This window comes from Lichenostomus cassidix, chromosome 1Aa (genome assembly GCF_008360975.1).
Source record: "Lichenostomus cassidix isolate B80296 chromosome 1Aa, HeHo_3.0, whole genome shotgun sequence".
NCBI lineage: Eukaryota > Metazoa > Chordata > Aves > Passeriformes > Meliphagidae > Lichenostomus > Lichenostomus cassidix.
In genome coordinates this window covers 10,002,959-10,028,783 of record NC_139480.1, presented here as the reverse complement: position 1 = coordinate 10,028,783, position 25,825 = coordinate 10,002,959, and positions in this window count along the sequence as shown.

The following is a 25,825-nucleotide window of genomic DNA, read 5'->3' as shown; positions in this document are numbered from 1 at the left end:
TTCCATGCCAGACCCTCAGAGAGCAGAGACCAGTGTAACTTCTGTAGATTAATAACTTTTTGTGGTGGTTAAGGATATGGTTTGCTGGTTTTACCCCAAAATAACAGATATTCTATATAAATAAATTTACACTATTCAAAACATAGCAGACTGTGATTTTGTTTGTTTAATCTGAAGCAATTTAACAAACTGACCCAAAGAAAAGTATTTCAAATACCATGACTTGTAAATGTTGGTTGTTGAGGTTTTTTAAAGAAACAATAAGACAGATGATGTGTTAGATTAACCTGAGCTAGGAAAATAGAGACATAGCCAAAATTACAGACAAAGACTAATATCTGTGCAAAGAAACATGCTGAAAACAAACTAGGTTTGACCTCTGGTAATGCTAGCAGCTGGGCTGTACATGAGTGCAACCTCAGACCTGTTCTCTTTAAATTGTTTTTTAAGGGTCCATTTTGTTGGACTGTTCCCAATAAATTAAGTCTTGGGTGAGTTTGCTGCTATTTTCTTTTTTTCCTCTGAGGAAAACCTTCAGACCAATCTGCTGAGAAACAAAATAAAAGTTCATCCCGTGGCCTGTTGCTGTATAAATTTTCATAAGAAAGAAATTTATGCTAGACCCAAAATGCTGAAGTAGTGAATTAGCACATTTCCTGTGGATTCTTGTCTTGCAGTAAAGTTTTCTCAGCCAACTATTTCAACCGAATTTTTTCTTTCAATGGTACAATTTTACATATATTTTGTCTCCATGTTACAGGTTTTTATCAATGTTGCAGCATATTCTCACGTGCTGGCTGCTACCTTGGGCTGCAGTTCCCTGCCCCTTTTATGTGCCATGTTGTGTAGTGAAATAGGAAATTTTGTCTGTGGTGTATTTATTTCAGTATATCAGTTTGACTGAGGTGTGCGTAAATCACAAGCATAGATGAGCAGACAAAAGTCTCTTAAAATGGTCACTTCTCCAGCAAAAAATGTATGTGCTATTACATTCTTATAGAGGTTGGAGCAACACAGCTATCAAAAGGTCAGTGAGAAATAGTTTTGATGAGATTAATTAATAAAAAGAGAGCATCAGGATTTTTTCAAAGAGTGGAGATTTGGTGAGGATGGAGCTGCAGTGCTGAGACAGCAGTGTTCAGGTGAGATGCTCTCTCAGATTGTGTCTCCCTTGCAAAATCCCTGCAAGACACAGGCACTTGCATGCACATTGAAAACAGCAATTGAAGTCTCATTGGGAAGTCCCAGTCTAAGAGTGAATAGCTTGTCTCTAGAGATTAACCTAGAGCTCATTCAAATCTAGTGTAATGTAGATTTGTAAAAGCTTATTCTTTTAAAAATTATCCACCTTCTTGTGTATGTTTACAACAGCTTTACATCATGTTTAAATGAATATACTCACACATGATGTGACTGTTATGAGCTTTCATACAACACTCTCACCTCATGGTTTTTCTGGAGACTGTGCAACACTTTGAATTTTCAATTACAAGAATTCAAGGACATGAGAATCTAACAAATTCTCTTACTGTGTTGCAAAACTGTCATGCAATATGAATACCTTACTAAAAATAAATATTAGAAATTATTGCTACAAAAGTGGGATCAAGAAATGTGCTAATCTATTTCTTTAGAAATCAAGTCAGCATTCAAGACAGCTTCCTTAGCATGGAATATGTGTGAGGCAGAGACCTCCATCCTAGAGTTTTGTACATGAACTAGAAAAAAGTGACTTCTAATTGTACAGTTTAATATTTTTACAGCACCTTTCATCTTCTGCCAGAAGACTTTTAAAACTGGTATAAAAAGCATGTGAGATGGGATGCTGTTGGCATGAATATTTAGGATTTCTGCATTATGTTTCCACAGCAGTACAGCCAGGGACAAATAATTTCTCTGATCAGGGCTTTTATGACCCCAGTAAAGTTGATTAATAATAGCACTCCACTTTGCAAAATGATAAATGTACATTGACAAAACATGAAGTATAATATCTAGGTTATTATTTATTTAATTTCTGCCTCCATGTGCCCTTGGTATCAAAGCACCCTTAAATTCCCCTAAAGAACTGAACTTGAAAGGATCTGAAAGATGTCGGTGGAAGCTTCAAGGAGTCCTTGAAGAGGCAAAACATTTTTGTCTTGAGCACAGGTTTTTAATGCTGTCTAAATTACCTCAGTGAGCAAGAATTTAGGTTTAAACCCAAAGATAGAATCTCTAACACTGCAGGTTTCTCAATCCCCATGGGTTAGAGTTTCTTTTATAGTGAAAGATTCTCTTTAGGAAAATAGTTTGGTGTCATTACTCAGAGGTAAGATGATTCATGATCATGTACTCTGCCTTCCAGAGGACTTCTGCCTTTATGCAGTAACTAGGTAGTTTTTCACTGTGTGTTTTCTACTCCTGTTTAATAACCTCATTGAAATTTTGATCAAGATCTATTTTGTTGATGTCACAACCATGTTTTATCAATATATTTGTTAAAGATTCACTATCAACCACATATATAGCTATTCCCTGAAAGTAAGCAAGACATTACAGTCAATGACTCTTTAAAGTATTAAATTAAAAAAATTAAAAAATAAAACAAAATGCTAATGAAAGAAAATGTTAATTTTCATCTGTCTGCTGAAGATAGGAAGAGAGCAGTCTTGATGCTCATTGAGAGTCCTAAGAGTGTTTTGGAGGCTCTCCCACTTCAGTAATTTACAGTTTACACAGAACTCTGGCATAGCTGCAGGAAGGATCCTGAGTTATCCAACTTTGCAAACCTTAGATGTGACAACACTGAGCCAACATCCCATATTCTGCACTTAGCCAGAAATCCCAAAAACTGCTGTGTGTCTGTGTACCTGACCATGCTCCAGCACATGTCAGATTGTCATTGTGAATAAGGTCTGTACTAATTACCATTTTTCACAAATTATGTATAACCACATTGTATCCCCAAAAAGAAGCACATGGATGCACTTTCAAACTTTTTCAGCAGGATGGTAAAACTCCCAACTTTTAGATTGCATTTGCAGAACTCTCACAACTATTACTAAAAAATAAAATAAAATAAAAAAATCTTGTTAGCTTGCTTTTAACAGTTTGTGGTTTATAGAGAAATGTGAGATCTGCATCATCCTGTTCATGCTTAGCAAATATATTGTCTTGCAATCAACAATTTTACAATTCAATTTAAAAATAGGTCTATTAAAATGCTTTAAATGTCATTGTAGTTTCTGCGTCTCCTTTATTTCTCAACTTCAAACCTTTTAAAGCATTTATTATCTGAACTTGTGGGATTAATTACCTATCTCACATGTCTGTACAGGTTTTATGATACAGACTGCTTAATCACCTGTTCCACAGTAGTTCTTGAAATTTTTTGTCTTGTCTGTGGTGAAGAGGCTGTTTTTTTATTATATTTCACTATTTCATATCACTATCTAAACCCACTCTAGAGTGCTATAAACAACTATCTTTTCCTAAGCATAGCCTTGGATACAAAACACTATACCTTACATCCTTCCTATTTTTGCAGGAAATTTGGGGACTGGTGTCTAAAATGTATTTGCCCAATCATGATTTGCAGAGGCACAAAAGGTATCTGCTATTTTTTTAATAGCCTCTTTGACAGTCAGATTTTTTTAACGTAGACATTGTACCAGAGCAGAAATTAACACATTACAAGGCTTTTAAAATATTGTTCATCTCCTCCCACTTAGAGAATCTCCACTGCTGATCCCTGCTCTGAGAAATGAGTCAGATATAATTTAATTTGATAGCAATTATCCCTTAAGCCTCTCATTCCTAGAAACTCCCACTTCATTCCAGTTTTCATATTCAAATCACAGAAATATTTTAAATCTCCACTCTTTTTTTTTTTTTTAATTGCAATCTTCAGGTCTTTTATATCTTTCCATTCCAAAAGTGTGTCTTATACATAATGCTGAGAATCATATTTTTTCATTCTTTTCAGCAGATGCAGTGACTCATCATGTCTTATTTCATTAGGTACAGTGCAGTATGATAGAATATACAAAATCAGCAGATGTGGTTAAGCTTTTAACTTTCCATTTATCCTCTGAGAACCAAATTCTGAAAGCTGATTAATTTTTCAAGATTCCTGAAATATCTTATTTGATTTACAGCATGTGTATCCATCTGAATATATGGAAAATCAGTTACCATAAATGTAGCTTACTTATCTGATACATTTTTACCCCTGCTGGGTTTTTTATTTCATTGTGGCTGTTATTTCAACTACTTATTTAAACATACTGAAGATGGGAACAAATACAGAGAAAGTATTGTGAAAAGCTGTTTCTATACTTATGCAGGTCAAATGGAACTGAAGCTCATTAGTGACCCTTATTCCACCATAAAAATCATGAAAACTTTGTACAATATACATTTAACTTATGTTATGACATTCATGTCTTGAAAAGGGGATTTGATCAGTTAATATGAAAACTACCAGGGCAGTTCCATTAATCAGATTTTATTTCTTCTACAGATCTGAATGTAAACAGTTGAGCAAGTGTGAGTTTGGGAAATGTGTTTATTATGTTATCCTTTTAACCTTATGAACTGTTTAGTATATTTAATGTAGAATTGCATCAATCAGTCTTTCTAGACAAGACTCTGTATAGATGCTTTGCATTCCTGAGAAATCACACAAATAGAGGAAATAATCAATAAGTAAACCAAAGAAATCTAGTTAAAAGGATTTTTTCTATTTTTAATTATCCCTGAGGTGGTAAATTACTGTTGTCCTACATCAAGGTCAGGTAGATTACTGGGTGGGCCAGTCAATGCATCTGCCCAGTGGCCCAGAGCAAGAGTAGACTGTGCACCTCTCATCATCATTATCATGAACCTTGCCAAGAGAAAGAACATTAAACTTTTAAACCTTCCCAGCCTAGAATGAGTTTTAACCACCTCTTCTTCTTCTGGTTATGGTCTTTAACTTGTGAAGTAGAAAAATCTTCTGTCAAGCAGGGAAGCAAATACTGCATTAAACTTACCTAAGCAGAGGCAGTAAACTTATTTAAGAGCCAGAGTAGGTGAGAAAAGTTGCTGGATTCTGGGGTCTGGCATAACTTGGCAGCTCAGATCTACCCCTTCCTTCATCCATGTTCTTTGAGAAGGGACAGAGCATGCAGTCAGAGGAAGAGGATTGAATAGAGACCTCTCTTGAGACACTCTGTGATATAATGACATCACATCTGAACCTTTCCCATCTAAACTGGAATGTTCTCACCTGTGACTTTTTTAAAAAATTAAATTAAAAAAACCCAAACAAATGTTGAATGTGATCTCAAAACATTTCCTGTTTTTTCTATTAATTACTTAAGGGTTTTTTAAAAAACTTAAGTGGTTGTTTCAGTGTTAACAATTCAACAGCAGGCACAGATTTGGTACAATCAAAAGTTTAGCTGCCTGTGCTTTCTCCCAAAGCAAAGATAAGTTTCCAGGTCACTGCTGCAAACGCTGATCCCCCCTGGATTAGCCCCCTGCATCAGTGATAACTCAGTGGAAACTAAAGCAACATGAAGGTGTTTCTTACTTCCCAGTCAGAAGCCACAAAAGTCATTCCCACAAACCAGTATGCCTATTGAACTCACCATCAATTTACTGGTGACACAAACCTCTAATAGCTGTTACCTGTTCAGGCTTTGGTGTCTTTTTCCAGTATTTGGAAAGGCATGACCTGTTGTAATGCTGGTGAATAACTCTACATCCTCACTGAGATCACAGGTAACAGGGTTCCACTATTATTCCACATTCAGTAATTTACTTTTGTTTATAAATTAACCTCATTAAGTAGGAATGTAAGATATTTTGGGATATATTGAGACTAAAAGACTGCTCTAAGTTTATTTCCCTTTAGATTTAGCACACAATGAACTACAATGAACCAGCCCATGAACTTCATCTTTCACCTGTCTGATGCTTTTCATGCTATGTCAAAAGGGATTCATTAAGCTTGTCAAAAAGGGCAAACCTCAGAGTAATTGCACTTACAATCTTTGTGCTCCAGTTTATTATACACCAAGTAGGAACAGGCAAAATTGTTTTATCACTTCACTCATACACCACAGTTTGGCAAATGAGATGTTTATCTCTGTAGGGAGAGCACTTTGGTCTGTTTAGTCAAGCTGGAGAGGAGATAGATGAAGACATGAAAAAGAAAAAAGAAATAAAAGTCAAAAGGGGAAGTGTGAAATAGATCAGAATTTTAATGAATGAGTGTATATACAATGCATATAATGCATAAAAATTGTGGGTATTTGATACCTTCCGGTAAAGGATTATATATACTTCATTTAGGAAATCTCTTTAATCAGCCAACATTTACAATGTTCCTGAGCCAGATAAAACTGTCAGAACTGACATCCAGGGCTAAAGCAAAGTCCAGAGCCTTTTACCAGATGATGATCAGTAACTTATTTTTCAGGCAAAAGTTACATAAAGTGAGACAAAAATAGGCTAATTTTTCATAATGGGGACCCTGCCTACTTTCAGGACCATAGGAAATCCTGAGCTAGACAGCACATGCAGCCATGGTACACATGCATACCTATACATGGATGGACTTGCTCCAGATTAATTTGTCAGAGCTCATTTTTAAACTCATATGCATTTGTGGTCAGAATGCCACAGTAATGCATGCTACAATTTTGTTGTGTGCATCATGAAAATGTACTTATTTTAAACCTTCTAATTATAATCCAGAGAAAGGATATCTTCTCCCTGTAACTACTGCCCAGAACAGGTCATGACTTTACAAACCTCTGTAATCTCCACAGTCCAGTGCTTTCATAGGTGGACTTTCATCTCTGGACTACAATGCCTATAACAAACCTTCATGGCTTATGCAAATCTCTCGTTTGGAAATTTTTTTGTTCAATGAATTTGCATTAATTGAATGCCTGACTGTTGGCTTAATTAAATGGAAACACCTTCCATGAATCACAGTACCTGTTTGCAGGAGCAAAAAAAATAGCCCCAAGTGTGTAGAAGTTTCCCTGTGGATATACAAATTCTATTCAGAAAATGGAGTGTGGCTGACTATTTTATTAGATCCTTATGTAACTAGGGTGGTTGGTAAGAAAACATTGTACATCAACACAATCAGATCAATGCGTATTTATTAACATCTTAGTCCACAAAACAGTGGAGATAACTTGAGAACACCCCAAACACATAGTCCTCTTTTCTGTACTAACTGCTTATGATTGTTATTCATTCAACGCCAAGCTGCTATATTATACTAGATGCTAAATTAAGCCCATAAGAACCACTAGATGGCATTTGTTAGCTGTAAATGAATTAAATCCAACTAGCTCTGAAGGAGGACTGACGGGAAAGGATTTATCTACTAATAACTGTCATGTGGATGATTTTAGGTGAACAACACTGTAATTTAGGTGGGGAAAAAAGTTAGAATTAGGGCTAAAATTAAATCCAGAACATCAGAGACACAAAAGAGGAGAGTCTTGTGGAAGTGATAAGTACAGCTAGTTAAAAAGCAAAATTCCTGGCGAAGAAAAAAATATGTTTGAGCCCGACTGAGAAACAAGCAAGAAGCTTCTCAGTGCTTCTCACAGGTAGAAGTTACTTCACTTTCCTGTTACAGAAGTTACATTCCTGCTTGTCCAAACAGTTCAAAGCCCTGCCCTCACTCCTGTAGCCCTTCATTTCACCAGGATCCCAAGCTGTTCTCTGGGATATTGGTCCCAATCTCCCTCAACAGAGAAGCATCTCTGCATCTGCAGTCCAGAGCTCTACCCTGAGCAATCTGAGCTCCACCAGCCACTGACCATTGCAGCCATGTCCATCCCTGGACACCTGCCCTGCTCATCTGGACCCGAGCTCACTGACCTGCCACCCTGCCATGTCCTTGTCCCCACAGCCCTGACCACTTCTTTCAGGCTCTGAGCTCAGCTCCCCTCACCAGATCTTACCCTGCCCCACATGCAGGATGATATCCCAGCCTGGCTCTAGTCGGTTGGATTATTCTGTGCAAGTAGTGTACTTGAAACAAAACAGCAGAAAAGGTTACAAAAGACATGGTTTTTCTATAGAAAAAAAAGTAGAAGAATACCTCTGAGGCCATTCATAACAAAGTTTTGTTGAAACATGAAAAATGTGCTTAAAAATTTCCCTTAGGGGGTTTTATAAAAGTGGGGGAGTGCCCCTTTTCCTGCTTTTGCAACCCAGTGCCTCCCCACCCTGCAGTCCAGACTGTTGGGCTGCAATACAGGCAGAGGGTCTGATTTGGATATATGACGTAAAGCACTGCAGGGCATTTCCAAGTCTCTCTGCTTTGTTTTGTTTTCAGCCAAAGGGTTTTCAGCTGTCAGGTGTTCTCTCTGTCCAACAAAAATAAAAGATTAAACTGTCTAAAGAAAGCAGGCACCTTCCAAAAAATGTCTTTCTAAAGAAAACTCAATATCCTGTTGGAAAACAGCTTCAGTGGAAAACAACCAACAAAAACTTTGTGTGGTTTTGACCCAAGGCCAGTTGGTTCCCTTAAAACTTAAACCACTTTTGGAGAGACACTTGCTTCAGTGTAAGAGAAGGGAAAAGATAAAAATCTCATTCCAATGGTCACTGAAAGGAGAATGTCAAATGTGGATATCTAGTGATGGATCAAGCATCTCTCTCTTTAATTAAGGAGATTGAGACAGTTGTGCAGACCTGGCTGTTTACGTTGCTGTTGATCTAGTGATGTAGTAGATCTACTGATGTAGTAGATCTACTGATCTACTGATGATTTTGTGAAGAAATTTGCAAAACCAAAATTGTATTTGTATATCAACAGCTTCTAATAGTAGCATCAATATATTATTTAAGGTGGAAATAATATCCTGTTGCAAAGCATTCCAGTGTGTTAAAATTATGTCAGTATCATCATCTGTAAAAGAGAGATTATATTTTATTTATATTGATAGTTTATTTTCAGGCTGAAGTGGTCAAGAGCAGGATATCTTTGGTGCTGGATTATGAATGTTGCATATTCTTTGATGATTAACATGTTGGATAGTTCAATATTTGTATTATAATAGTTTTACTGTTATGGACACAAATACATACCTTTTATTAAAACAAAAAGGAGCAATAATGTAACAACAGAGCTATTCATAGCTTTGGAAATGAGATATTAATTTCACTTACTAATTATTGTGCTGTTACTGTATTTTATTTAGGTATTTAGAGTTGAAGTGAGCAAAATCTGCAATTTCAAAGTAAATCCTGCTAACATTTCCAAATGGGTTTTGTGTAATTCTCGCTGCAAATACAACATTTACCAGACCAAGTTCATGATGGGTTAAAATTCCCCATAAAGAGTTGCTAATGAAAGATTTGTTTAACAATAAAATCATCAAAACTAAGCTTAACTGAGTCTCAATCATGAGATGATATAAATAGATAAAAAATAAAATAGAAGAAAAGTTTCTTTGCTCCATATTTGCAAACAGCAAAAAAATGATGGAGAAGAGGCAGTTGAATCAAATGCTGGGTCAAAATGCAAGTAAGTTTTAACAATTATATTCATTGCTCAGACAGTATTGCTCAGACATTAGCAAGAGCAATGAAGTAGCTTAAGGGTTAAAATAATAGTATTGTGAAGAGACTTGCTATAATTAAAGGCACAGATTTGGTCCAATGGGTCTGTTGTATTTACATCAATGTTTATGGATTTTCAAGTGTCTGAAATTGAAAAATTGAATACTCGTGTGACCTTTACAGAAAGAACCAAAGACTTCGCACGAACCACATCGAATGTGCCCAAAGTCTTGCAGGTCCCTCCCGAGAAAAAGAAAAAAAAGAAAGAAAGAAAAAAAAAAAAAAAAAAAAAAAAAAAAAAAAAAAAAAAAAAAAAATCCAAGCCAAGTTCATTCCTGGTTCACTGGTGGCATCTGGTGGCCACACTGCAAACCAGCAGCGTGTGCCATGTGGAATTTGCACGCCTGGTTTAGAGCAGGTGATGGGAGCCCTGCTCTCCTGCACAGCTTCCCCGCGGGGCAGAATTCCTCCTCTCCCTGGTTCACAGCTCATTTCTTGTTTTTTCCATCTGGTTGGGCTGTTCCTTCCTATTCTTCATTCCAACTGGGTGAGGCAGGTGATTGTCAACTCGTTTTGTGCTGATACAGTCTCACCTCTAGTATTGTGTGCAGTTTTGGGCACCTCGATATAAAAAAGGTATATAGTTATTAGAGAGTGTCCAAAGGAAGGCCACAGAGATGGTGAAAAGCCTTGAGAGGAAGCCATATGAGGAGAAGCTGAGGTCACTTGATGCTTTCAGCCTGGAATAGAGGAGACTGAGGGGAGACCTCATCATGGTTTGGAGCTTCCTCATGAGGGGCACAGGAGGGACAGGCACTGATCTCCTCTCTGTGGTGACCATGGACAGGACCTGAGGGAAGGGCCTGAAGCTGTTTCAGAGGATCTGGGTTAGATATCAAGAAAAGGTTCTTCTCCCTGCAGGAGTTCATCACTGGAACAGGCTCTCTGGGAAACTTGTCACAGCACCAAGCCTGACAGAGATCAAGTGGACTTTTCAAGATGTGTTTGGACAATATTCTCATGGTGTGTGGTTTTGAGCTGTCCTGTGCAGGGGCAGAAAGTGGACTCAGGGATAATTGTGGGTCCACAGTGGATTTCAGCTCACTGAAATCCTCACACTCTCATTAGGGAGTGAAGGCTGCTCTGAGGTACCTGAGCAAAGCCAGAGCTGAGTAACCCTTCTGCTGGCTCAGAACTGCACCCAGGGCTGATGCCAGAACACTTAAACCATTGGGCTGGGACTCTGAAGAAAGCAGTCAAGATTTGGGCTTCAGGAGAGATGAGAGATATTTAAAATATGGTCAAGATTTAATTCCTGACATCTGCACTATTTTTCCTTCTTTCCCATAACTACTCCTACTGCTTGACTACTCTTTGCTGGCTCCTGGGAATGAGTAAGTTCAGAACATGATTAAGACATAACAAGGATGGCTGAAAGCTAGCACATGCCTGTGACATCTGCTCTGACTGGAGGAGGTGGAGACACTGAGGGCAAAAGTTAAGTTACTCTTTCACTCCATTCTTGGGGGAGCCAAGAATAAATCATAGTTCATTCTCATTCATGGGAATGTAAAATACAAGGAAAGGTAGAGCAAGCCAGAGGCTAAAGAGGCCAGCTATGCTCATAAACGATATATGTGGAACATTTCAATAGAAAAAGATTGTTCCATGTACTGTTAGCAATGTCCAATGGTTCACTTACAGATATGCTTAAAATAAACAGATCATATCTCTAGTTCCTGAAATTCAGTGACTCTCTGACGAAGCCAGTAAAAAATCAGCTTTATAAAAAGTTGATGTATTAATGTTGTATTTTACCTACATTACTGAAGACTGTAAGAAAAATAAATAACTCACACTAAATTACTTTACAGCTATTTCCAATTTGGAGGGATTTTTTTCCCACAAACACAAGAAGCTCCCACAGTGGACACTCCCCACTATTTTCCCCACACAAATTGCATTTGGTGGACAATAAAGAGCCAGGCTTTTATAACCATGTAAGATTTGTATTTCATCCTTTAGGGAACATCAGTACCATTCATATGTAAATCCTTTTCCTTTACTCAGTCAAGTTATTTACTAAAAAGATATCTTTCTATTATATACTCAAATGTATCCTGGACAGGGTTTAATACATATTGAACTTTTATGGTTACAATGCTTCATTAAAAGTGGAGGTATTAAATAGTTTTATCACACATTATTTGACAAGTCTGTGAAGCCCTAGAAGTTCTGAAGTTTGGTTTTGTCCCAAACAGGACAAGAAGACAAATCTTAGGATTTTTCATTAAATATAATATTTCAAAATATTTCATTTTATAATTATAACTGAAATAATGAAGTCTAAAGGAATCATTTTCTTGTAATTGGAATATTTAGATAAATCCACAAAGGACATTCTTATAACAGTTATCAGTTTTTTCAGTGCTGCCTCTCTTTAAAGGGTAGAAGACACTAAACCCATTTAACAAACTTTTAGCAATTGTTACTATTGAACATCTCTCTTTTGGACACTCCTATTTAAGTACTAAATATGAAATATTTATTTTAAAAATGCCACTTGCTTATATAAAACTATAATCATAGAATCATGGAATCATAGAATGGTTGGGGTTGGAGGTGGACTCAAAATTTCATCTCATTCCAATCCCCTGCCATGGGCAGGGACATCTTCCACTAGACTAGGGTGCTCAGAGCTCTGTGCAACGTGGCCTTGGACACTTCCAGGGATGGAGAATCCTCAGCTACTCTGGGCTACCTCTTCCAGAGCCTCACCACTCTCGGAATAAAGAATTTCTTCATAACATCTAATCTAAATCTCTCCCCTTTTAGTTTAAAAGCATCCCCCCTTGTCCTATTTAAATCCACCTGTGTAAAAAGTTTCTCAGTGATGTAAATTTGAAACATTTGAAAGCAAATGAGAAGCAACCTTTGCTTTTGTCTACCTTTTGCCTTTTCTCTCTATATCCCTTCACTGTGTGCCTGTGTATTATATCAGACAGAAAGAGTCTTGTCTAACTCCCTTCAGACTCACTCCCTGGGGAGCTCCTGCAGCCTCACAATCTCAGCACCTTCAGCAGCAAACCTGAGCACATTCAACCTCACAACACTCCTGCAAGAGAGGCTGTGTTGCTGTTTTATACTCAGGCACAGTTGTTCTGGCATCCCCAAGCAGGGAGCACACCCAAGTCTCCCAAGCTGACACCCCAACCACTGACGTACAAAGGAACTGGAATAAATAAATCCCCTGCTGGTACTAAAGCAATCCAGGCTGGACTGCCTGCTTTTCCAGAGCGAGGGGAATTCTGACACACATCACACACATGTGTTGGTGGATGATGTCTGGGGTCAATATGCCCCTGGAATTTTGACATCATAATGTGCATGTTTAGTCATTTTAGCCAAAAGAGTTATGAAGGAAGACCATGCTGTGTACCAGGTATACCAGTTTATACTACATGATATCATCTTTCATTACAAAATGAAACTTTCTTTTAAAATAATTTTTATTTCAGGACCATTCTAATGCATTTCTAGTTATTTCCTGCCCTTGTGTCTTGACTTGAAAATAATAATTTTCTATTTTTTCTGGTCTGAGGCATTCAATTTTTTCCTCAATTTTTTCCTTTGTTTCTGAACCAGGAAAGCTGAGCTTTAACATCATTTTCAAAGAACTCAAAAACTTGTGCATGTTCCTCTTTCATTAATACTTACAAAACATAACCAAGTCCATAATATGCTTATTATGCTTACCAGTAAAAGTGTTCATTATCTTAAGTTTGATACAATTCTTAACACATGAATAATTTCAGTGAAGTCAGGTAGCCTATCTATTGATGAAAAGATGAATGAGATTCTTTTTTTACTCTTTTAGAAGTACAATCTCAATATTTACACTTCCTGAAATTGACTTCCTCCTAACTAACCCCTAACTGTAAAATTTGAAATACATTGTAAAGAAAAGTCAAGCAAAATGTTATTTTTGGGGAAAAAGCACACTGGGATGTACAGGTATATCAAAACCAGGACTCTGTTACTTTAATAATGAAAGAAAGCATCGATGAGTAGCCCAGTGAAGTAATATTCAAACCAGCAGTGTTATTTACCTGGTAATGTAAAAATATATGATAATGTAAAAAAAAAAATACACCCATGGGGGTTTTCTTTTCATAAGTGTCACATCAATCTTAAAAATGAAGGAATGTTTGCATAACCATGTTCTAGAAGCAGCCATCTTACCTTAGTTCCTGCAGCAGTTCCCATGATGTGATCCTGAAAAGTCCCTTGATGTTTTTGCAAGGCTTGGTTTGTTAAGCCAAGTGTCCTGGAAAAATGCCACTGCATCTGGGGCTATAATGAGAATACTTTTTCTGCTGGTGCTCAAGTGATTCCAAGAATGAATTTTCATTTGTTTGTTCATGATCACTGCATGTTTAGTTAATCCAAACATTAAGCAGTAGAGCTTCAGCTCAACTAGAGTCACTGTCTTAGAAATAAACTCAAAGATATAACAACCAAAACTTACTGAATTACTGTTCTAGAACATGCATTGTCCTTCAGTGTTTCAGGATAAAATCTGTCTCACTGAACAGACAGAATGACATGATTTATAGTGTTAAAACACTGAGAATAACTTTAATTGAAAATATTCACCGAAAAATTACTAAATAAACAAATTGCAGTAAAATGAACAAGAAGATAGTACATTGAAGCATTTGAGAACAGGAAAAGGAAAAAGAGCTGGATGGATTTACTTTTCTTATTAAGTTGCACTACTCAGCTAATGGAAATATTGGACCTGCTTAAAATCTGAATTTTTCTTGAATTAAATAAGCAATCTTCTACCTATTCTAAAGTAGTTTTTCATGTAGTTTATATATCAGTCCCTATAACATTTGGAATTATGTTCACCTGAATATTTCCTGTTTTGAAAATATTTCCTGATTTTTCATCCTAGGAGAAGCATTTTTTGTTTCAAATACAAACTCCATACATTCAAAGGAAAAGATTAAAATTTCAATTAATAAACTCCAAAGATTATCATAATCCAGATAACTCGTTAGCAATTTAACTTTTATAGAATTGTTATTATCATTGTAATATTCTGTTCTCCCATGTGAAAGTCACCCAACAGGAATCAAGGTAGGATGTTGACTTTCTATTTTGTTCTTGAGTCATTAATGCAAAAACCATAGGCATAAAATTAATTAAATATGAGGTAAAAAAGAATATCTGACCATATTTACTTCTATTCTCATACACCAAAGACAGAAAAAAAACTTAACCATCCTACAGAAAGCATTGTTGCCATTTTTTTGCAGTATTATCTTTGGGCTTACTTTGAAAATACAAAGCATGCGAATTAAAAAGTATAGACTAGAAAAAAAAAATCTTTTTTTCTCTTCCTCACTAGCTGCCCCATTTGCCAATTCAAACAGGAAATGAAGAAAAACTGAAAGAAGAAATCTTACAGATGGCCACCTAATTTTTAATCTTTGTTTCTTTCTTGTAAATCTACACATGTATATGTCTTTCTAATGTCTTGTTTTCCCATAAGGTAATCTAATCAGTCTAATTTCATCAGACATCTTAGAGTGTGATATTATGTTCCCACAGAAGTTTCAAAAGGAAGAGTTTCTTTTCCAAGTTCACTATGACAATCTTTCAATATAACTCCTGTCATTACATTCCAGGATGTATATTCTTACAACAAATATCTCAAAAAACAATTTGGTGAACTGCATTTAAAAGAGTAACAAGATCTAAAACTGCTGTGGTTTGGGCCATTTACTAATGAAAATCATAGTTACAAGGATGGTTAAATTCAGCGTCAAAGGTCTTTAGCCTTTTATGAATGCTATTCCAGAGCAAAACTTTTCTTAAAATTGACCCATAAAATATTCAGTATATAGAATGTGAAATATGGGAAGCATAAATACCAGGGCTGCACTGGTCCATGTCTGTTTTTTCTAACATAAAGCAGAACTTTTAATTTCAAAACATGATGTGGTTTCAGTTGCAGCCACTACATTGGTTTATTTGATCCAATTTTTTTTTTTTACTTTTTGGCTTGCTTCACTAAAATGTAGTTCCTCAGCGTTCAGGACTGACCTTCATAAACAGCCTTATCTCTGCAACCGGCCAACCCACAAGCTTGGATGCATTTACTGGAAATCTGTGCAGCTTTGGATGTGACATGAACTTTGCTTTCTAGGCTGATGTTAATGGCAGCATGAAAAGAGCTGAATTCAGTATTTCAGCTGATGAAATGAGGGTCCTTTACAGCAAAGTTGTCTTCATCTCTAAAGATTTCATGCTGTGCAAGTTAATTCTTAATGAGCCTTTAAATGTCAAGAATTATATACTTTGAAGTGCCGTTTAAAGGGAGGAAAGAAAAAACTCCCTCCTGAAGGAGACACTTTCTAAATACACAAAGTTAAATCTTAATATTTTGTTTTTTCTCTGTTCAGAAAAATCTCAAATGGGCTTTGGAAAGTATAAGCATACAGTCTGTAAGTAATGATGATGACACAAATCTGCTTTATCTTAAATAGTTAAAAGCTCTATTTTCATCTCTTTCCAGAAGATGGTAGCATACTCTTAAAGACTTTTTCAGAACTTAGTCAGTCTTCTTGAGTGGGAGTGCAACAACTAAAAGCAGAAAATACTTTAAAAAGTTGCACTTTAAAAGTTTAAAGTGCAGGGAGGGTAATTTTGGTCTGTGCTTTAATGATTAAATTTGGGTCTTGTTTTGCTAACATCAAAATATTATTAAATAAATGGATTACAGAAATATTGCATAAAAGGGAGCAGAATATGTTTTTGATTCTGAAGATTATTTTTTCTGAATCTGAGAAAAGAACACATTTAAATAAATTGTAATACATTGTCATGCAGAAAGCAAGCTCAAGAGGACTACAGTCTTCAGAGCAGAGCAAAGGTCAACAATTGTGATTTAAAACAAGTAAACAAAAAATTGGGACATAAAATCAATTAATGTTGCTATGTCAAATATGTTTTACAAATATGGAAGTACATCTGTGATCAAATACTGTCCATGCCCACAGCTGTAATATTTCTGAGAAGGAAATAATGCTTGATTTACTAAATTAAAGTTCCAAAGAATCTTCACTGTATTTTCTGTAACTGACTGTAAATTGTAGACTGTTCCTTGCCCTTATCCACACAGAGGCTTTCAGACTTGTGAAACCAAACCAAATCGAACCACTCCAAACCAAACCAAGAACAAACCAAACCAAACCCACACACACAGAGCCCCTGAATAGCTTCTGGTAATTTCGAGTATTACTCTTTGGGTATCTCTGTGTTTGATTTAATTATCCACTGTCTGAATCAAGTAAATTATATTTAATTATATTCTACCAACTAAAGAAACATTCAGTCCAACAAAAAATGTGAGATTTTTTTCTTTTTGTGGCACTTTTAACCTGTAGTTAATCACTCACAGTTAAACTATCTAGGCCATAGATCAAAATCAAGGAGTTCTGTTTTCAATTTCTAACTGTATGGGGGGTTTCATACCTTTCTAGGTTATAATAAGAGCCAAATGATGTTCAGTATTTCTTTATTTGAAGGTGTGCAGGCAGTTTAATTAAGTAATGATCACATTAAATACCTTTCAATTAAGGGATTTCTTCCGCCACTGAAATAATTTTCTTCCATTTTCCTAATTTATGTTCATGTTTTATAAGCCTTTTAAAACTTTGAACATGAAAATACGGAAACTGTGTTCCTGTAAAGTGTACAGAAAGAAAATACTTCTCTCTTCGCTTTTATTGATTGTTTCCCTGTAAATAAAGTCAAGGATAGGTCAGTTTTTAGGTAACAGTCATTTGTGCTGCAGTGATTTTATGCTTTATTCCATGATACTCCCTGGAAGAGACCAGGATGCAGTGATGGGTAATGTCAGATGCATTCAATCTTTTCAAGTGTGTTGCTTTGTATTTACAGCTTGCAAAGCGTTTTGTGGAATGGATGTTGCAAGGAAAGCTGCACCTCTGGATTCAGCTATTCCAACTCCTGTTCCCACTATTCTGTCAGCTTTGTGTCATCTGTGAACTTTTATTAATTATGTATCATTTCAGATAATTGATGAGAGTGCTGAATTCTTGGTCAACTCTGTTATTCTGAGAGCTTGTTAGGAGCTTTCCTGCTTCTGTAGGTGGCAGCACATTGACAGCTTCGCTCTGAGCTCTGACAAATTGTTCTGAAACCATTCCATGTGCTCTCCTGTGATCCTTCTGCAAATGTTTTGACAACAATGCCATAAATCCACACACTAAGGAGCTGCAAGGGTTATTGCCTTGATGAATTGTAATGCCCAAAATGAAGAGAGAGCCCTTCAGTCCTGGAAGAGTGTCCAAAAAATATTGATCTGCAAATCTTTGGATATTAAGGTCACTGAATTCCTCTCAGTTTCCCATACTAACAAGCATAAGATTTAGAATAAAAAATTACAGTTTTTTTCAAAATTAAATAAATCTTCCCTTCAGGCTAGTCAAATTTTACCAATAATGCTGCTAAACTTTCAATGTTTTTCTCTGTTTGTCACTCATTTAAACAGATTTTAAATTAAAATACCTAAATTTTATTTAGAAGTTGCTTTGGATTTATTATAATTGCCTTTCCACCATTTGGTGGAGCATCTACCATGAATGGTTGCCTTGAACCCACACAAAATCCATACCACAAGATTCAAGCTAAAGCAGATCCTTCTCCTTTTGAAAAACCACAAAAATGAGCTATCCATCTCTCTGACCAAAGCTTCTTCATTGCAACAAACTGCAAACGCAGTGATGTTTGCTTAGAGTGACCCTGTGCGTCACCATGGTTTGATTGCCTGCATTTTTCCAGATGTGACTTCACTTTTACATTCTTTCTAATGTAAAGTCCTCCAACTAAATGCCTCTGGATGTTGCAAAATATATGTGCAAATTAACCCCAGCCACTAATAGATCTTCTACAGGCCTTTTGGTGTCAATGAATGGTTTAGTCCTGTGTTTTTAAAATGTTAACTCCCTGTAAATGCGGTTTATCTGGAAAGTACCACATTTGTCTAATAAGTGTGTCATGTTACTTTCCAAATACAGGACAGAAATATTTATAGAAGATAACTGCAACACTGAAGATCATTGTCATCTCCATTCAGTAATAAATCATTACTTTTGCTAAACTCTTAAAATCATTATTTTCCTTTGTCATACTTGTACTCTTTTTCTTTCTAATTCTCTCTTATTTCCTCCTATTAACTTTTATTTTTAATTCTTTCTCTCTCTCTTATATTTAGTATTATTTCTTGTCTCCTTTACTTGTCATTCTTTTTCTTTCTCTCTTTTCCATTTTTCTCTTTCATTTCCACCTTTCCTTCCTTCTCCCACTCTCTTTTGTCTCACTCTTTCTTCCTTCTTTCTCTCTTTACTTTCCAGTTTGTATGTATCAGACTGCTCTATTTCCTTCCAGAGCTCTTTTACATATTCTCTTTCCATTTCTAACCACTATATTTACTCTTCCAGGGAATCAAATAAATTTGTTCTCATTTTTTTTTCTTTTTTAGTTTTGTAGCAATGGCTTTTCAGCCATGTGAGAAACCTCCTTTACTTTTTATATCATAAAACTTATTTCAGTCCCCTCTGTCTTTTTCTTCAGAATAAATGACCTACTGATTACACATTATCAGATAGGGCTGCTTACACTGACTATAACAAGCCACCACAGACTATTTCAGAGAGGGTTTCAGTAACATTTCATCAGAAATAAGTACTCAAATAATGGGTTAAAGGGGAATTAAAGACTGAATTAGCAATGTCTTTAAACACTGGGGATATCTGTAACTGTAGGGATATGCGTGAGAGACGTTTATTTCAATATTGTGTCACTGAACAATGAAATTAAAGGATTTAGACAGTTCCCATCTGTTGGGTCTGGTCTGCAAGTGTCCTGACACTCTGAGTTCCTTATGGCAGTGGCTTCTTAATTTGATTTCCTGGCTTAGTGTGTTAATTACATATCTGGCTATCTCACTCCAGGTTGTATTATTTTTAGAATTTGGATAGGTCATAACAAAGTGAAAGTCATTTTTGGAATAGTGTACCTCAAGGAAATAACCAGAAATAGAAACCATATAGAAAGAATAAACTTGGTTATTTTATAAGGGATTGGGCCTGATCCAGTTCCACTGAACTATTGTGAGTCTCTCTGTGTCAGTCACTTCACTTTTCTCACTGGATTATTGTAAAGAAATTTTAAGTGTTTCTCGTGAAAAGTACTCCACTGTAAAAAAAAAAAAAAAATTACTTGAAAGAAATAGATGCAAACCTGTGATTCATGTACCCACACTTATTAAGCACAGAACCCTTATGGTTCCCAAACTCTTCACCAAGAGGTTTCTAAACTATTGGGATGCTCACAGGACTCCTAGATCAGGGCTGCCTTAGGCTGGACTTAGGCTGAGGAACAAGCTCCGGGTGGGAAATATCATTAAAGTTCCCAGAGTGACCAGGTACAAGAGTAGAGAGAAAACAAGTAAAGTTTTCTAATTTTTTTCATAATTCACCAAGACATTAATGCTCCTTCAAAATCTCTCCTTAAACCTTTCTACTCCAACCACCATTCTGTAGCTAAATGTATTTGAAGATGTTGTGAATTTCCAGGGACAGAGTACCCAGGCAGTTTATTAGTCTTCTTGTTTGTTAGATTATTTGAAAAAGAAACAAAATCACAAGTGGAGCAACTGGTGTCTTACGTATTCTAGCTAGACAAGAATGGACACACTTTAATTCTTTCAAAAAACAAGAGTGAAAACTCAGGCTAAAACAAGAAAAGTTCCACAAAAGCAATGAAAATCCAGGAGAGACTGACATAAAAGAGGCAGGTAAAATAACTGACTACCTCAATTTACATACATTCACAGACACAGCATGTGTCTATCCTACTCTGATGGGATCAGCAATCTGTTTAAAGTGTTTCATTAAAAATGTTTTATTGCCTGCAAAGGGGTCTATCATTATCTCTTGATTCTTAAGTACAAAGGCAGCTGATGAGAAGATTCAAAACCAATTTCAAATCTACTTATAATAGAATATGAGTATTCTATGACATAGTAATATAAGTAATAGCAAGAAGGTGAGTGTGATGCCAAGCAGTACTTGGGGAGAAGTTCCTAAAAGTAGAATATAGCCATCCATACAGAAATTTGGCAAGGATACTGATGTCAAGCTTCAAATTCTTGCAAAAATGGGTATATCATCATTAAAGTAAAAACTGTTCCTGGTTTCTATCCTATCCAAGGCAGAAAAGTCTCTGAGATAACATATCCTTCCTCTTACAGGCTTGGTTTCAAGCTATAGAAGTATAATTTTTAAATTGTCTTCCAGCACATTTATAGCAATCTAGTGAGCTTGCTCCAGATTGTTCTCACTTAATTTTAGGCAACACGCTTAGACTCTAAATTAGGAATTTAGTTGTCACGGACTTTCTACATACTATGTGTTGTAGAATAAACATCCACATAGAAAAATTTCAAATGACAGAAATATAATACTGTAATATTTTGAAAGTTTTCTTCCCCCTAAGAATCACTCTTAAGTCTGTAATTCAGTGAAGCAGATATATCCTTTCAAAATATCTTTACTATTTTTTTACAAAATCTTAGTCAAACTATTGGGAGGTCAGAGTCAGACCATGATCTTATGTCAGCAAAGTGGTCTCTTGATATTAAATTCAAATTAAGATAATTTGCTTTTTGATTTCTTTACAGATGTTTAACAGAATGGACTTGCTCTCACAAAAAAAAAGTTTCTAATCTGATTTGAATTAATTTTCATACACCCACTGATCAGTATGGAAAAAGTCTGATGTCACTTCGAAGAGAAATCAAGCGCTGATTGTATCATTCAGTGCAGTCACAGACACGATATTAATAGCAGAATGGTAGGTTTTGGAATTAAACACAAGTAAAGTTTTTCTTGCTGGGTTGCTTTGCTCTTAGCTCACTCAACAATCACTTCAATCAGTGGCTGTAAGTGTAATAATATCATGATTTGATCAAAGTGCATCCTGCTGGAAAGCCTAAGCAGTTGCCAGAGAGAGCGTGAACTAATTATTTGTGTTGTCTGGAAATAATGAGGTTGCAGAGTAAGAACAAAAAACCCCAGAAGATTAAATGTCAAGTTTTTGGGGTTTATTATGCTGTTCTCTTCGTTTCTAGGCTGACGGGATTTACTGCACACATAGTATCCTATTTCAATTTTTGGTTTCCAGAGTAATAGACACATCCAATAAAAAATTTGTTTCACTATTATTTTTCATAATAAAATAAGTGAAGTGAATAAGTAAATATTTATCCAAATATTTCAAAGGAAGAAAATGGCTTTAACTTGTGTAATATGTGTTGTTTTATATTCCAGACTACAAACAGGAGGTTCATAAGCCACATCTTAAATGACAAAAAAATAATTGCTGTTACTAATGCCTCCACTTCTCCAACAGCCAGTAACTCCCTTGCACAAACACATAAATAAAACCTTGCATGAACACATCAAACCATTCTCAATCTACTATCATTTGACATTAAAAATGAGTAAATATCTGTTATCACTATTTATGTTTAGAATGACATCCATGCAGCTATCTATAACGAAAGTTAGATAACCTTTAATCAGCACTGATAAATTCACACATGAAGCTATTGATTTCAAATTCCCATGATTTCAAACAAGAGAAGTAACTACACATCTGTCTGAAGCTGGACTTCTGATATCAGAGATTGGTGACTAGTGTTCATTAATAAATATTGATAAACTGAGGGATATTTAAAAGTTTTTCACATAATAACACTTTGCTGGTTGTGCCCTGTGATGTATTACTGTTTCTCTCTTTTTCTCATGTGTTATAATCTGCTAATGGCAAACATCTGTAATTTATTAAGCATTGTTTATTAGTCTAGCATATTTTATTTCTACTGTTGTGCTCAGAATCTTGTTTATGGGAAAAGAGGAAACATGACTCGTATATAAAGCAGATAATTTATTGTTAACATAATTGAAATCTCAAGAGTCTATTCAAGAATCACTATGAGCCCAGATTAAATTATTATAGCAAGAGAAAAAGAAAACTGAGAAATTAATACTTCTACAGTGGAAAAGTATAATAATAATAATAATAATAATAATAATAGTAAGATAGTTTAAATTGTTACATAAGCACTTAGTTTCTGTTCCTTTTCCTGGTGGTTGACTCACCTACCCTTTCTGTTCTGAATCCCAGCTTGGTGGCTGAGCCTGGTGCTGGGTGAAGCCATGGTGAGCTGTCCAGAGTTTCCACTGGCAGGAAGATTATGTGTGTATCAATCATTTATTCTTTGTCACTCTGTGATTTTCTTGGACAGATTGCTACACCTCTTCCCATTCTGCACTGTTCTGTAACTCCATGTTACATCTGAATTTGCAGAATGTGCTGGATTTTGCATAGTTCTTTTATTCTCTTTGCTGCCCCTAAGAGAAACTTTGGCCATCTGCAGGTTGGCATTTCTTCCACTAGTCACTGGTGAGTTGCTTGCAGCCATCTCTGGTACTCATCTCTTCTCACTAGCCCTGAGCTCCTCTGCTCTGCATCCTTCCCCTCTGCCTCTCAATGTCTCTGAGATGGTGCTGGGACTGAATGTCTCCATGTGACATCATTATGTTAGCACTGAAAATATCTGATTCTGCACTAAAGGATTATTTGTCAGTACAACCTCCATGAAACTATGACTGCACCACTGTCATGGTTTAACCCCAGAAGACAGTGATAAGAAAACATGAACCAAACCAGCCATAGCAACACAGTCAGATGAGAAAAAACTCCATTTCAGCTAAACCAAAAAAAAAAAAAACAAAGCTGCAGGTAGGGCAATGCCAGTTTAGACAGGCAAATCTGAAAAGCCTCAGTCCTCAATTATGGCCAGCTCAGTACAAATCCTGTGGCTAACTACCAGCAATGACATGTTACAGGAGAACACAGTGAGGTTGGTGAAAGTTAAAAATGTTATCAGTGAAAAAAATCAATATGGCCTTGCCTATATTTCACACAATAAATACAAAATAATTCTTCAAAGTCCAGCTAAAAGACATTCTATTAGGTCTACTGCTAAAAGTTCAGATCATGATTAAGTTAAAAAAAAAAATCCAGATGAGCAGTTTATGGATGTAAATTTGTGAGTGCAATCAGGCATAAAGTTTCCTCTGAGGAAGAAAGTCTGACAGATAATCCAGGACATTTGGAAATTTTGCTTTTGTTGCATGCCCTTTAGATGGCTAAAATCCTTCTCAGGATTAACTGTCAATCAATGAGGATAGTGCTGGACTAAGATTAAACAGTTCTTTTCCTTTTCAGGCATTGTGAATAATTATCACTAGCTTCGAAGACATAAGAAACTAAAGTTTTCTTAATGATTGATGAGATTATTGATATTTTCTAACATAGTACCACAATAGCTAGAATGCAGTGGGCAGTGATCTTCCAAAGTGTTTTGCAGAAACATGAAAAATTATGTTACATGAAAAAGAAAATCTTGAATTCTCTTTTTTAGCCATATTTTCCACTGCAATGCCCCAAAACATTCAATTTCAGCAATACCAAGCTGAACTTGCCCCCCAGTCAGTTAACCACCCTTTCTTTCTGAGATGCTTTTCCTGTTGCCTAGGTCTGTATATAATTTTCCAGAGCTGTGAGCCAAATGATGCTTTCAGAGAGCTCTGCTTTGCCACAGCTCAGAGAGTTTCCTATAACCAGGTAGAATAACACATTAATTTTGCTAAACACATCTTGTGTTTGTGCTCTATATATATGGCCTAATTTCTCAAATACACCTTACTGAGTATTTGCCAGATTCTGCCAAGGAAAAGCTGAATTATGTTTTTAATTTCATCTAATTGCACAGGGCTAAAATAGCATTTGTATAAAATAAGCCCTTGCTGAAAGTGTGAATTACTACTTTTCCATTGCTGGGATTCACTTTCAGAGGCAAGCACCAGTGATAAGCCCCAAAAGGTGCATGCCAGCCACACTTTTAATGCCTGGCAGAGAGTTAATACTACACACGTTGCAATGGGGTCTGAAGAAAGGATCTGCCAGTCAATTTGCCTGGGAATTCGCATGTCTTTATGATCTGTTACCAATTAAAAAAAACTAATCAAATCATGACCTCTCAGTTAATCTTTCCCTGTGTTAGTGTAAACAGGAAAGTGGTTTTAAATGCTTATCTTATTAAATACTCCATTAAATGATTTAGTAAGTTAAATGAAGTTGTCTACTCTTTCCTGGTAAGTGATCTTTACTGTTAAAAACAAAATATATTATATTCAATCCATATTTACATAAAGATTGATATAGTTTAAAATAATGGTGTGGTAGACTAAAGAACAGTGGGTGTGCCATGAAGCAGTGAATGGTTGCAATAAAATCTATTAACAAAATGGCAAAATCTGCCCTGAATTTTGTAGTTGCCAGCACAGCATAGAGAATGAAAATAGCTCTTCTTAGCCTCAGATTCACATGGTCTGTTACACTTTTTCCATGCCAAATGTAAAAGGCACCTTGCCATAAGAAGCTCAAGCAATACAGATAAAAGCAGTTGGATTAATTTTATCAATTGCAAAATACAGATCTGAAAATGCCATACAAAGCTGGGCTTCTCAATTAATTCTCACCAACATTTTCCATTCTATCACATCATTAACTTAAAATGTATCAGAAGTTTTCAGAAGCAGTTTATTTTTTCTGACACATGGTACGAATGAAAGGCTATTGAGACATAAAACTGCATTTTACCAAACAAATATCTTTTCCCTCTCTCTTTCGTTTTTTGATTGTTTGTTTTGGTTTGGTTTGGTTTTTGGTTTTGTCTTGTTTTTCTTTTTTCGTTATTGGTAATTTTTTTTTGTGTTTTGTTTGGTTTTTTTTTTTACTTTTTTGGGGAGGCATTTGTTTCTTTTGGGTTTTGTTTGGTTGTTTTTTCTTTTTCTGTTTTTGTTTGTTTATTTTTTGTTGTTGTTGCTTATGGGTTTCTGTTCATTTCTGCTTCTAAGCCTAGATTTGAAAACAGTATAATCAATCTTTACTATGCAATGGCTTTCAGAATTGACAATAACTATGAAGAGCATATTCTGGTGTCAATGCATTTCTCTGACTTAAATATACAAATTCAGATGTGAAAGAACTCTGAAACCTATTTCAAACTACATGTGATTCACACTGTAAA